Raw genomic sequence first — 12,758 nt, 5'->3', positions numbered from 1 at the left:
ATTAATTTTTTGCACTAATGACATTACTGCATGGCCAGTAAAAAAAAAAAAAAAAGACAAGAAATTCCCTACAAAGTGCCACGGAAAAGTACTGTCAGATTTTACCGCACTTTAGTAAAAGAACACGAAAGTTAGGTGCATAAATCATTTGAATATTAGGCCCTTACATTCTATGAAATACGCAAGTCACAAGGCCAGACTTGAAAAAAATCAGTATTACTATACCTAATACCTTTATGTTGCTTTCTCCAAGTGAGAAGCTTTGATTCTGCTAAAGAATAACTACAGATCCTGTGCATAAATAAAGATAACAATTGCCACAACATTTTGCTGGTCTCTGCTGGTATAATGAAATCAAGGGCAATTTCCAGCGGTATTTACCCAGGTAAAATGGCACAACTGAAACTTGCCCTCCTCAAATGTCATAATATATACATTTCTAACCGCATCAAAAGGAGGAATTACTATGTGTAGAGGAAAATAGCACATACAATTTTCACAAGTATATGTGTCATCTCATCTCATTCCACTGACTGCACAAATAGACATGCTTTTACTTTAAAGATTGTCCCTTGTCCCTGGAAATACTGCCTATCGAGGCTGTGTATCCCCTTTCTCTAAATGCATTTTTTCTGTCTGCAACCATGTGCATAGCTATGATTATAGAAAACTATGCGTGTTGTTGAACCTGCCCCAAGGACCATCTCTGCAGTCAACAGGTAAAAGGAACCTGCACTGTTACTTTTCCCCTTTATGTGTATTTTGTTCTACATTTGTTGCAGGGTATGTTGGTATCTAAAGCAAAGATACTTACCCATAGCAGGTATTCTCCGAGGACAGCAGACTTCTTATTCTCACAGAAGGGTTGACGCCGTTCCCACATCACTCGGCCCGGAAATATTGCAACAGTTAAAAAATAGAGCTTTCAGGAGCATGAGCTGCGCTCCAGTGCGCATTCACCAGTGCCTTCCCGCCCATTGCGTAAACGCGCAGCTTCAGTTTAATAGAAAAGCTAAAAAACTAAATGAAAATATGAAAAAGACAACTCTAAGGGGAGGTGGGCAGGATTGTGAGAATAAGAAGCCTGCTGTCCTCAGAGAATAACTGCTATACGTAAGTATCTTTGCTTTCTCCGAGGACAGGCAGGCTTACTTATTCTCTCAGATGGGGAATCGCTAGCATCCAGGCTTACCCAAAACAACAATCATTGGTCAATTGGGCCTCACAATGGTGAGGACTTAATGCAGATTAACCTGAAAACCATAAACAAACTAAATAAGAGTGCAGCCTGGAACAGAATAAAATGGGCCTAGGAGGGTGGAGTTGGATTCTAGACCCCAAACACATTCTGCAACGCTGACTGTCCAAACCAACTGTCGTTGCGGGTACCCTGCTCAAGACAGTAGTGACATGTGAATGTGTAAACAGAAGACCATGTCGCAGCCTTGCAAATCTCTTCGATAGAGGCGGACTTCAAGTGGGCTACTGATGCAGCCATGGCTCTAACATTATAAGCCATGACATGACCCTCCAATGTCAGCCCAGCCTGGGCATAAGCGAAGGAAATGCAATCTGCTGCCCAACTGGAAATGGTGCGTTTCCCAATGGCAACCCCCATCCTGTTGGGATGAAGTGAAATAAAAAGCTGGAAAGACTGTCTGAAGGGCTTTGTCTGCTCCATGCAAAGGAGTCCAAGGTGTGCAAGCTGCTTTCGCCAGGATGGGCATGAGGTCGGGGAAAGAATGTTGGCAAGACAATCGACTGGTTCAGATGGAACTCTGACACCACCTTTGGCAGGAACTTAGGGTGCATGCGGAGGACTACTCTGTTGTGACGAAACTTAGTATAAGGTGCATCCACTACTAAGACTTGAAGCTCACTGACCCTACGAGCTGAAGTAACAGCCACCCAGAAAATGACCTTCCAGCTCAAGTACTTCAGATGGCAGGAATTCAGTGGCTCAAAAGGAGCTTTCATCAGCTGGGTGAGAACGAGGTTGAGATCCAATGACACTGGTGGAGGTTTGACAGGGGGCTTTGACAAAAGCAAACCTCTCATGAAGCGAACAACTAAAGACTGTCCAGAGATAGGCTTACCTTCTACACGCTGATGATAAGCACTAATTGCACTAAGTTGGACCCTTACGGAGTTGGTCTTGAGACCACTCTGATGTCTGTAGAAGGTATTCAAGCAAGGGGATCTATGGCCTTGCTTTCACAACAGAGACAGCAAACCTGCTCCTTTTAAAAGAATAACACCTCTTGGTGGAATCTTTCCTGGAAGCTAGCAAGACTCGGAAGACACCCTCCGAAAGACCCAAGGAAGTGAATTCTAGGCTCTCAACATCCAGGCCATGACAGCCAGAGACTGGAGGTTGGGATATAGAAGCGACCCCTTGTTCTGTATGATGAGGGTCAGAAAACACTCCAATCTCCATGGTTCTTTGGAGGACAATTCCAGAAGAGGCAACCATATCTGTCGCGGCCAGTAGGGCACGATCGGAATCATGGTTCCACAGTCTTACTTGAGTTTCAACAAAGTCTTTCCCACCAGAGGTATCAGAGAATACGCGACCAGAAGGCTTGTCCCCCAAATGTAAAAGGAAGGCATCTGATGCTAGTCTATCATGGGCCTGAAGCCTGGAACAGAACTGAGGGACCTTGTGGTTGATCCGAGTAGCAAAAAGATATACCCGGGGGTGCTCCACGATCAGAAGATCTTGCGGGCTACACCCATATTTATTTTATTTGTTGCATTTGTAGCCCACATTTTCCCACCTATTTGCAGGCTCAATGTGACTTACATAATTTAGAGACCACTCATGAGGTTGCATTATTCTGCGCAGCCTGTTGGCCAGGCCGTTGTTTATGCCTGCCAGATAAGTGGTTTGGAGAAACATGCTGTGTTGGCAAGCCCAATGCCACATCTGGATGGCCTCCTGACACAGAGGGCAAGATCCGGTGCCCCACTGCTTGTTGGTGTAATACATTGCAACCTGATAGTCTGTTTGAATTAGAATAATTTGATAGGACATTCGATCTCTGAAAGTCTTTAGAGCGTTCCAGATCAACCAAAAATCCAGGAGATTGATCTGAAGACTCGTTTCCTGGAGGGACCAAGCTTCTTGAGTGTGAAGCCCATCTACATGAGCTCCCCATCCCAGGAGAGATGCATCCATCGTCAGCACTTTCTGTAGATGAGGAATTTGGAATGGAAGTCCCAAGGTCAAACTGGACCAAATTGTCCACCATTGAAGAGAGCGTACAAGCTCCGGAGACACTTGGATGGCATCCTCTAGATCCCCCGTGGTTTGATGCCACTGAGAAGCTAGGATCCACTGAGCATCTCTCATGTGCAGGTGTGCCATGAGTGTAACATACACTGTGGAAGCCATGTGGCCCAACAATCTCAACATCTGCCGAGCTATGACCTGCTGCAATGCCTGAACCTTGGACACAAAGAAGACAAGACTGTCCACCCGCGTCTCCGGGAGGTAGGCTCGAATAGTCCTCATGTCGAGTAGGGCTCTATGAACTAGAAATCGTTGAACAGGATGGAGATGGGACTTGGAATAGTTTATAACAAACCCTAGTAGCTCAAGCACCTGAACAGTCATCCACATGGACTCCCGAGCACCGTCCTTTGAGGTGCTCTTCACCAGCCAATCGCTGAGATAAGGGAACACATGAATTCCCAGTCTGCATAGCGACGCTGCGACTACCACTAGATACTTGGTAAAGACTCTGGGAGTTGATGCAAGGCTAAAGGGCAACACGCGGTACTGAAAGTGATGTGTTCCCAGCAGAAACCAAAGATACTTCCTGTGGGCTGGAAGTATCGTGATGTATATGCATCCTTCAAGTCCAGAGAGCATAGCAAATCATTTTCCTGAATCATGGGAAGAAGGGTGTCTAGGGAAACCATTCTGAACTTTTCTGGGACTAGGAATTTATTCAGGGCCATTAGGACTAGGATGAGACGCATCCCCCCTGTCTTTTTTTGCACAAGAAGTACCTGGAATAGAATCCCTGCCCTTCTGCCCCTGGTGGAACAGGTTCAACTGCATGGGCCTTGAGAAGGGCAGAGAGTTCCTCTACAAGTAGCTGCCTGTGCTGAGAGCTGAAAGAATGGTGGACAATTTGGAGGGTTGGAAAGCTGTACCTGAATCGGCCTATTTGAAGAACCCATCAGTCGGGGGTTATGAGAGGCCACCTTTGGTGAAAAAACTTTAACCTCCTCCCAACCAAAAATTCGTCGGGGACGGACACTTGGACTATGGCTATGCTCTGCTGGAGCCAAGTCAGAAACCCATCCCTTGCTTTTGCTGGGGAGTGGCAGGGGCCTTGAGCGCATGCTGTTGACATGAATGAGCACAATGGGGAGCCTGAGTAGGCTGGTGAGCCTCAAGAGAGTGTACCTACACCTAGGGAGCACTCTGCAACTTGCCAAAATACCTCCTGGATGAGGAAGCAGAAGACGCCCGGCAGAAGAGATAAGACAAAGCATCAGTATGCTTCTTGATTTGGTCAGCAACCTTGTCTCCAAAAAGATTATCCCCCCGGCAAGGGGCATCCGCCAACCTCTGCTGGACAGAATGGTCCAGGTCAGAAACACGCAGCCATGAGAATCTGCGTATTCCTATACCTTGGGCAGAGATTCTGAATGCCATCTCAAAAATGTCATAAGTACTCCAGGCCAAGACCTTGCGACACGCCTTCTGCTGCTTAACCAACTAGCGAAACAACTCGGCCTGCTCCGGAGGGAGTGCATCGACCAAGTCTGACAGCTGGTGCACAGAGTTCCACAAGTACACGCTCGTGAACAGCTGGTATGACTGGATACGGACGATAAGCATAGAGGCCTGATACATTTTCCTCCCAAAAGAGTCCAGGGTCCTAGCTTCTCTGAATGGGGGAGGCAAGGCATAGTCCCTAGTACTCCTGGCTCTCTTGAGAGTGGAGTCCACCACCATGGAGTCATGGGGTAACTGAGACCTCACCATTCCAGGTTCCCCGTGGATCCAATACCGGGTGTCAGTTTTCTTAGAGACCACAGAGACAGACAGAGGAGAAGCCAAGTTCCTAACGAGGACTGCCTTGAGTACCTCGAGAAGAGGAGCCATCACTGGAGGGGAGGTATAGTCCAGGAACTCGAGCATCTTGGCCCTGGGCTCATCCTCCACTTCTACGGGGAACGGAATAACATCAGCCATTTCCTTTACAAAAGAGGTGAAAGAGAGGCTCTCAGGTGGAGTCTCCTCTCAGGTGGAGGAGAGGGTTCAGAAGGAATCCCATATGATTTGTCAGAGGAAAACTACCTGGAATCTTCTTCTGATTCCCATAAGTGCTCCTCCTCAGTGTTGGATAGCACCTCCCTATGGGATGTCTGAGACTGGGCCTGCCTCAATGCCAAGGACCCAAGTCCTCGAGAGCAGTGTCAAGAAACTGACTCCCGTCTGGACTCTGGCAAAGCTTCCTCCATCAACATCGAGGGGGTGCCGGCTTGGGTTGCTGTCGACACTGGTACCACAAGCAGCACCAGCATTGGAGGCTGCACCATGGGTTGAAGGCCAGGCGGAGGAGCCGCAGCGGACAGTATGGTAGGTGCAGGCACCCCGATACGGACACACATCGCTGCATTAGGCCATCCAAAAGCTCAGGGAGCAAAGCCTGGATGTGCTCATCGAGGGCAGCCATCGAGAAAGACTGTGACGTTGGCTGAGGTGCAGGCTGCAGAATCACTGGGGCCAGTGCAGGAGCAGGATCTCGGCTGCTTGGAAACACACGTGTTGGCACCTCCTGGATAGAGGGGGAGCGGTTCTCGTGGCATCGACCCTTCTCAGGAGCCGAATCCTCGGCGCCCCGGCACCATGAATCGAAGGAGATCGGTGTCGGTGCTTCTTGGCCTTTACCCAATGCAGGCCACCCAAGATTCTTGGTGCCAAGGACATCGAATCCTCCTGTTGCTTCGGGGTCAGATCCAACAATGGGCAATCCTAGGGTGCCTGCATAGCAGAAGGCCTCAATACAGGTGGATACCCACTCACGGGGTCTCGAAGCAGCCATCCCTACCTGGTCTCCCGATGTTGGTGCGATGCTCAATGTCAATGTTGAAGGAACGGACCGGGTCCCAAAAATCTTCGCACAACATAACTTACTAAAGCAGGAAACAATGACAGAAAAGACCTGTAATCTGTTGGATTTGTCGTGAGCCCTTGGGCCTAGGCCGAGGCCCGCTGATAGCAGAGGCCAAGGCCTAGGGGAGACCGACCCGCCACTACACACCCCAGCTATCCAGCACCCCTAGCCTACCCACACACAGCACCTCAGGAAGAAAGGGAAATAGGCATTCAAGCGGGCCTCACGGCCGAACTGGAACCGATACACTCAGACCCACTCGTACGGGCCTCACGGCCGAACTGGAACTGATAACACACCCAGGGAGGGGAGAAAGAAACACAGGAGTCCCCACAGACCCAAGGTGCCAGCCGCGCACTGAACACCAGCCACAAGGCGCAGGAAAACCCAACCACGGAGGCTCCACAGACCCAGAACAGAACCCCTCCCCCAGACTCCAAGGAAAGGCACCAAAGGAATCAGCACGGGGTGCCACACCCCCACACCCCCCCAGGGGACTAACGCAGGAAAGGAGAACTAATACAGGACGCACCCTGAAACCACAGGAGGATACGGAGGAAACAGCTAGAAGAATGGGCTGCCACAAGAACACCGCAGCCAGGAACCCCCCCAGCACAGAAGGGAAAAGAACTAACTAAAAGCCACAAAAGCCAGAGACAGATACAGCAAACAAAAAGGTAGACTAGCCCCAACCCAGAGGCAGAGACACAAAAGGGAGGAAGAAAATCCTCTGTCTTAAACACACAGAAGTCAGAGGCAGAGACACAGTACACAAGGGGTTAACACTTACTGAACCAGAAGTCAGAGGCAGGAACACGGAGGAGGAAGATAACTTAAATAAACAAACAAACCTGAGGGAAGGCCTGCGGACCAGCAGCCTGCCGAGTCGGCAGAACAAGAGCAAAGCCCCCACTGAACAAACAAAGCAGCTGGCCTCCCACAGAGAACTGCAAGCAGAGAGGGAGAGCCCCAGCTGGAGGCAAGTGAACTGATCACACACACACACACTGACAGAAATGAACTCAGACAAAGGTAACTAAACAGCCAGCTGAATACACACACACCCCCACACTGGCATGAGATATCCCAGACAAAGGGAAAGTAACTGAAAGCCCCAAACAGGGGAACACAGATTCAACACCAGAGTACAACGTTCTGACAGAGAACTGCAAAGGCTTAGCCACAAGGAATGTAACGCCAAAGCAGGGGAAGCAGGAACCTGAAGGCTAAAGTACTACCCAGTGACGTCAGCTCAAACCCTGACAGCCAATCAGGAATGAAGTCCACAACCCTCCCCTGCCAGACCGGCAGAATCATAACAAGACCAATTGGTCTGTTCTGGTCTATCCTATCAAACATATAAATATCCACTCCTACCCTAGCTGAGATATTTCTCTCTGACCTTATGTGCAACTTTCTTTAAATTAATTAGTCACCTTATTTTCTAACTCCTCTTACCTATCTATATGTTCCATCTTTGCTTATACCTTACACTCTCAATTAAAATGTTCTATTAACAACGCAGCAAGACAAGATGGATAGACGCAAATGTGTTAACGATCCGGACAATTTCTGCTACATATGTGGCAAATACACTGATCAGCGCAAGAATCTGATAAAGCGAGTGTGCCTTGCTTACAAGCATTACTTTGACTGTCAAATTAGAGATCAAGATAAAAGCTGGGCACCTCAAGTTTGTTGCACTGTGTGCATCAGGCTTTCAAGGCAGGAACCAGGTTTGTGAGCCCTTGGGCCATTGCCGAGGAGCGGCAGTCAAAACCACCTCACACAGGGATAGGACAGAACTTGGACAGGGACAGCTAGACTTCACCTGCACTTGAACACCGTTGCTCAGGAGTTGAGCCCCTGGGTGCAGGTGGCCGGCAGGACTTACTGGACAGGGCAGGAACTGGATACCAGCAGGATACACATAGAGTCTAGAACACACAGGGGGGCTAGGTAGAATACTAGACTAGGACTCTCAGACAGACAAGAGACAGAACTGAAAGCTGCAAGCAGCCACTGAAACAGGGAACAAACACTGATAGACAAAGAGATAGAACTGAAAACTGCCAGGCAGCCACTGAACAAGAAACACAGACAACCTAAGAACTACACACCAAACTACAAACAAGAAACAAGACTGGGAAACAAGCAATACAGAACACAAAGCTACACAAAGACTAAACTAGAATCAGGCAACAATTACAGACTATAAACTGGACTGAGCAGAAGTGCAACAAGCACCAACAAACCAGGGCCTTAGGCGATGCAAAGGCAAACACAAAAGTTTCCAAATGGCTAATAAGCCCAGCAGCAGCTGAGACTCAGCTGCAGCAATCACAAGGCAGCTACGGGTGCTGTGCAGGCACAAACAAGAAAGACAAGTCTGGCAGCCTGGAAGATCCGGACCGGACTGAGCTGAAGCCTGGAACGGGTAGGAACAGCAAGACAGTCTACAGCAGCCACCGGTTCTGGCCACCAGAGGGCGAGGGGAGCACACACCAAGAAGCAGGCAGCAAGCATACTGAAGCACAGAGAGGCTCAACATACACAGGTGCCGCACAGAGGAGCAATCAGAGCCATGCTGGACGCAGCCAGCACACAGAGACAGAGACAGAGACAGAGCTAACTTAGAAAGACCAGACAGAAGCCAGATTAGAAGCTGACCGCCAGACATAAGGTAAGCCTGAGAGGGGTCACGACCACAGACGTGACAGCGTGTTACTCTGGCCTAACGCCGCGGTTGAATGGTAAAAGGAAAGGAATGGCTTTTGCAGTGCTGATGTTTTGGCGTGAGCAGAAAAATCACCAGACTGTTATTTTTGCATGACTAAAATCGCCGGATATTAAAAGAGAAACAAGTCACAAATTGTGTATCCTGACTGTGAGTCTGCTCTTAAACCAGTACCACACGATGTAGAGAATTTAGATTGTAAGCTCTTTGAGCAGGGACTGTCTTTCTTCTATGTTTGTGCAGCGCTGCGTATGCCTTGTAGCGCTATAGAAATGCTAAATAGTAGTAGTAGTAGTAGTAGTAGAATCCAGTGCCTGCCCCTCCTGCAGCAGGAACGGCAATTGAAATTGACGCTTCTGATCTTGAAGAAGAAGAAGATGTTGATTGGCATGATGTATTTCCTGATCCAGAACAACTGGAGGGTCAGCCGCACTTGCTGAGCCAATCAGATTTAGATGATCTGGTAAGAGATCTGTCATTATCTAAAGAAAAGTCAAAACTGCTAGCTTCTAGACTTTGGGAATGGAATTTGCTACAATGAAGAACAACTTCACATTTTTGTCATTGACACACCAAGTTAGCAGCATACTATGCAATGGAAAGCAATGTTTCTGTACTGATGTAAATGGTCTTATGATGGAATCAGATGGTACACATGTTCCTGATGAATGGAGGCTATTCATAGACTCTAGCAAAACTAGTTTGAAAGCTGTCTTGTTGCACAAAGGTAACGAAAAACCATCTGTTCCATTGGCTCATGGGGTTGGAATAAAAGAGACCCATGCTTCTATGGAGTTTATTTTGAAAATGATCAAATACTCTGAACATAAATGGAATATTTGTGCTGACCTGAAAGTGGTAGCACTGCTGCTTGGCCTACAGTTAGGGTACACGAAGCATGTGTGTTTCTTGTGCCTATGAGACAGTGGCCTCTCACTCTCGAGCACACAGTTGGTCGGTACAACGTACAACACAAATCGCTGGTCGATCCACTTCAAGTTTATCTTCCACCACTTCACATTAAACTTGGTTTAATAAAATATTTTGTAATTGCACTTGATCTTGATGGAAATGATTTCCAGTATTTGAAGGAGTTGTTTAGCACACTGAAAACTGAGGCTAAAATAAAGGCCGGAATTTTTATTGGCCCCGAAATCAACAAACTAATGCATGATGACGCATTCAGAACAAAACTCAACCCTCTGGAACTTGTAGCTTGGGATGCATTTGTGCTAGTAGTGCAGAACTTCCTTGGGAACAGACGAGCTGAAAACTATACTGAACTAGTAGACAACATGCTTAACTCATATGAACAACTTGGCTGCCGAATGTCATTGAAAATGCATTTCTTACATTCCCATCTTGACTTTTTCCCATCCAGTTTGGGACACGTAAGTGACGAACATGGAGAGAGGTTCCATAAAGACATTTCTACAATGGAGAACAGATATCAAGGCCGCTGGAATCCCAACATGATGGGGCACTACTGCTGGTTTTTGCAACGGGAAAATATGACCGGTCACAAACACAAAAGCAGATGCCTGAAGCACTTTTAACAGTACTAGGCCTTGCTGAAGTAAGACTTTTAAACTGGAATACGAGACTTTTTTAAAATTTTATTATTCCATTACATTTTCATATACTGTTTACTATGAAAACTTTAATGTAAATCAGGTAATTGTTGGAGTAAAACTCGTTCTGTAAAAAATTATTCAATGCTTTGTAAGTGCTTAATTCATTTGGGCAAACTTATGCATAACAAAAAATTTCCTGACGTGTTACAACAATTCTGACTTCGGATTTGGAATACGCACACTGAATTTGGTATAGGACAAATGGTTTTTGCCTAGTAGCAAACGAAAAAAATTTTTTTGTTGTGCTGTATTGTATGGACATTGTAAGTAGTAACTATGCCATACTTTGCATTGTTATTTGAATATTTTTACTACTGTAATTGTCTATTGCTCATGTTTGATCATTCTTACAACACCTTGAGTGAATTCCTTCAGAAAGGCGGTAAATAAATCCTAATAAATAAATAAAATAAATTGAGCCTCTCAGGAAACCTGAGTCCTCTTTTTCATACGAAGACAGAGGACCACAGTTGGCCGGGCTATGGTCATGCCCAAGGCACTGAAGACACCAAGAATGGATGTCTTTCCCTGAGATAGTCCGGTTGCACCAAGTACAACGCTTGAAGCCACTGGGAGTCTTTGTGAACATGGAAGGAAAAACTGCACCAGCCAAATCAAAAGACGCAATGGTGCCTGAAAAAGGGGAAGAGGCACAAAAAGAAAAAGCCCAACCGGGCAGGCCTGAAAGCGGCCCGCATCGAAAAATAAAGAAACAAACACGGGCAAAAATACTAAAGAAATAAAGAATTTTTTTTTTAAAGAAAAGAGCTAGAAGAGCGGATAAAAAACCCCGCCAAAGGCACTGAAAAGATTTTTTAAAACACTCTGACCGGGCATGTGAGGAGCCACAACAGAAAGCAGCTACTCCTCACACGGAAAAAGCGAAACTGAAGCTGCACATTCATGCGACAGGCGGGAAGGCACTGGCGTATGCACACAGAAGCACAGCTTGTGCTCCTGAAAGCTCTATTTTTTACTATGGCAATATTGCTGGGCACGACATCAACCCATCTGTGAGAATAAGCAAGCATGCTTGTCCTCAGAGAAAGTTGTATTATTTGATTTTATTTCTCCTAGAGCACTATATGTGTATTGCAGGATAAAAATCTGACACGTGAATAAATGCTGTGGTCTCCTCACAGTTCCCTCCACAAGCATACACACGATACTTTGCTTGTCACAAATCTCTATAACATGCATATACATCTTAATTTGTTAAATTGCTCCTCACAGTGCACTGTTCCTCACAGACCCCACCCACATGCAGCCACGCCTTGCTTTTTGCTCCCTACCCCAGTGCACCAAACGGGCGCACACGAACACACACACCTTACAGAGGTGAGGTCTTCAAAGCTCCCATACATATGCTATGTAGTGCTCCTCAAAGCGCCGCCCACCGACACCAAACAAACTACGTACAAGGTTTTTCAAAGCTCCCCTTCATCCACATACTGTACAGTGCTCATCGAAGCTCTCTCACACACTATACAAAACTCCGCCGCCCCCCCCCCCCCCCCCAAACACATACAGACTGCACATCTGAAGAGCTATCTAAAACTGCCTCTGCTGTCCAAGAGATTTCCTAGTGTCATTTCGACTCGGAGAAGCCTCTCCCCATGACTGGAACTGACTGAGATTTCTCAAAGAACAAATCCTGGATGCTATGTTGCATAGGGACCCGATAGGCAGTACCTATGACTGGAGGACAAATGCAGAACTCACAGCTATTCACACACCCAAAAAAAAAAAAAAAAGAAGATCTCGAATTCAACAGTGCCGCTTTCCCACAGCGTTAAACCGCTCAGCGTGAGAAAGACCTTCAGGTGCGGATTTTTAACCATTTTATGTTTTACTCTGGCAACACAGATAAAATTCTAAATGCCATGCCAACAAAGCTGTTTGACTCTTCTGCACTACCTGTCCAAATCCACTCCCGATCCCTGCGCTGTGCACTTCCGCACTCTATTCCAGGACCCAGTCCTAAAGCACCTTGTGAGGTCAAACTGCTCTGCCTTCTTGATTGGCTGCTCATCAGCCAATGGGTGCCATGGTCTCACATGAGGTTGGAGAAACAACACGAGACGGTATCCTGGTATACCCCAAGGAGGTTTAATAGACTGGAGACTAAAGTGACGTCAACACGTTGAAACCAATTAGGTTAATCTCTGTTTCCACTCCCCCGCGCACCCGTCATCTATAGTACACTCAAAATAAACCTATGAGCTGCTGCGTCCATATTTGTCGTTCTTT

General features: G+C 47.0%; 1 protein-coding gene across 1 annotated transcript in view; it reads right to left on the bottom strand.

The window, feature by feature from the left end:
- EXD3 (exonuclease 3'-5' domain containing 3) overlaps nucleotides 1–12,473 on the bottom strand; it is a 719,658-nt gene extending 707,185 nt beyond the window's left edge. The window contains exon 1 of the mRNA XM_030206809.1: nucleotides 12,426–12,473. The gene's annotated coding sequence lies outside the window, so the exon portion shown is untranslated. The remainder of the gene's footprint in view (nucleotides 1–12,425) is intronic.
- Nucleotides 12,474–12,758: the final 285 nt, after the last annotated feature.

Source organism: Microcaecilia unicolor, chromosome 6, assembly GCF_901765095.1.
Source record: "Microcaecilia unicolor chromosome 6, aMicUni1.1, whole genome shotgun sequence".
Lineage (NCBI taxonomy): Eukaryota > Metazoa > Chordata > Amphibia > Gymnophiona > Siphonopidae > Microcaecilia > Microcaecilia unicolor.
This window is presented reverse-complemented; position numbering and strand designations above follow the sequence as displayed.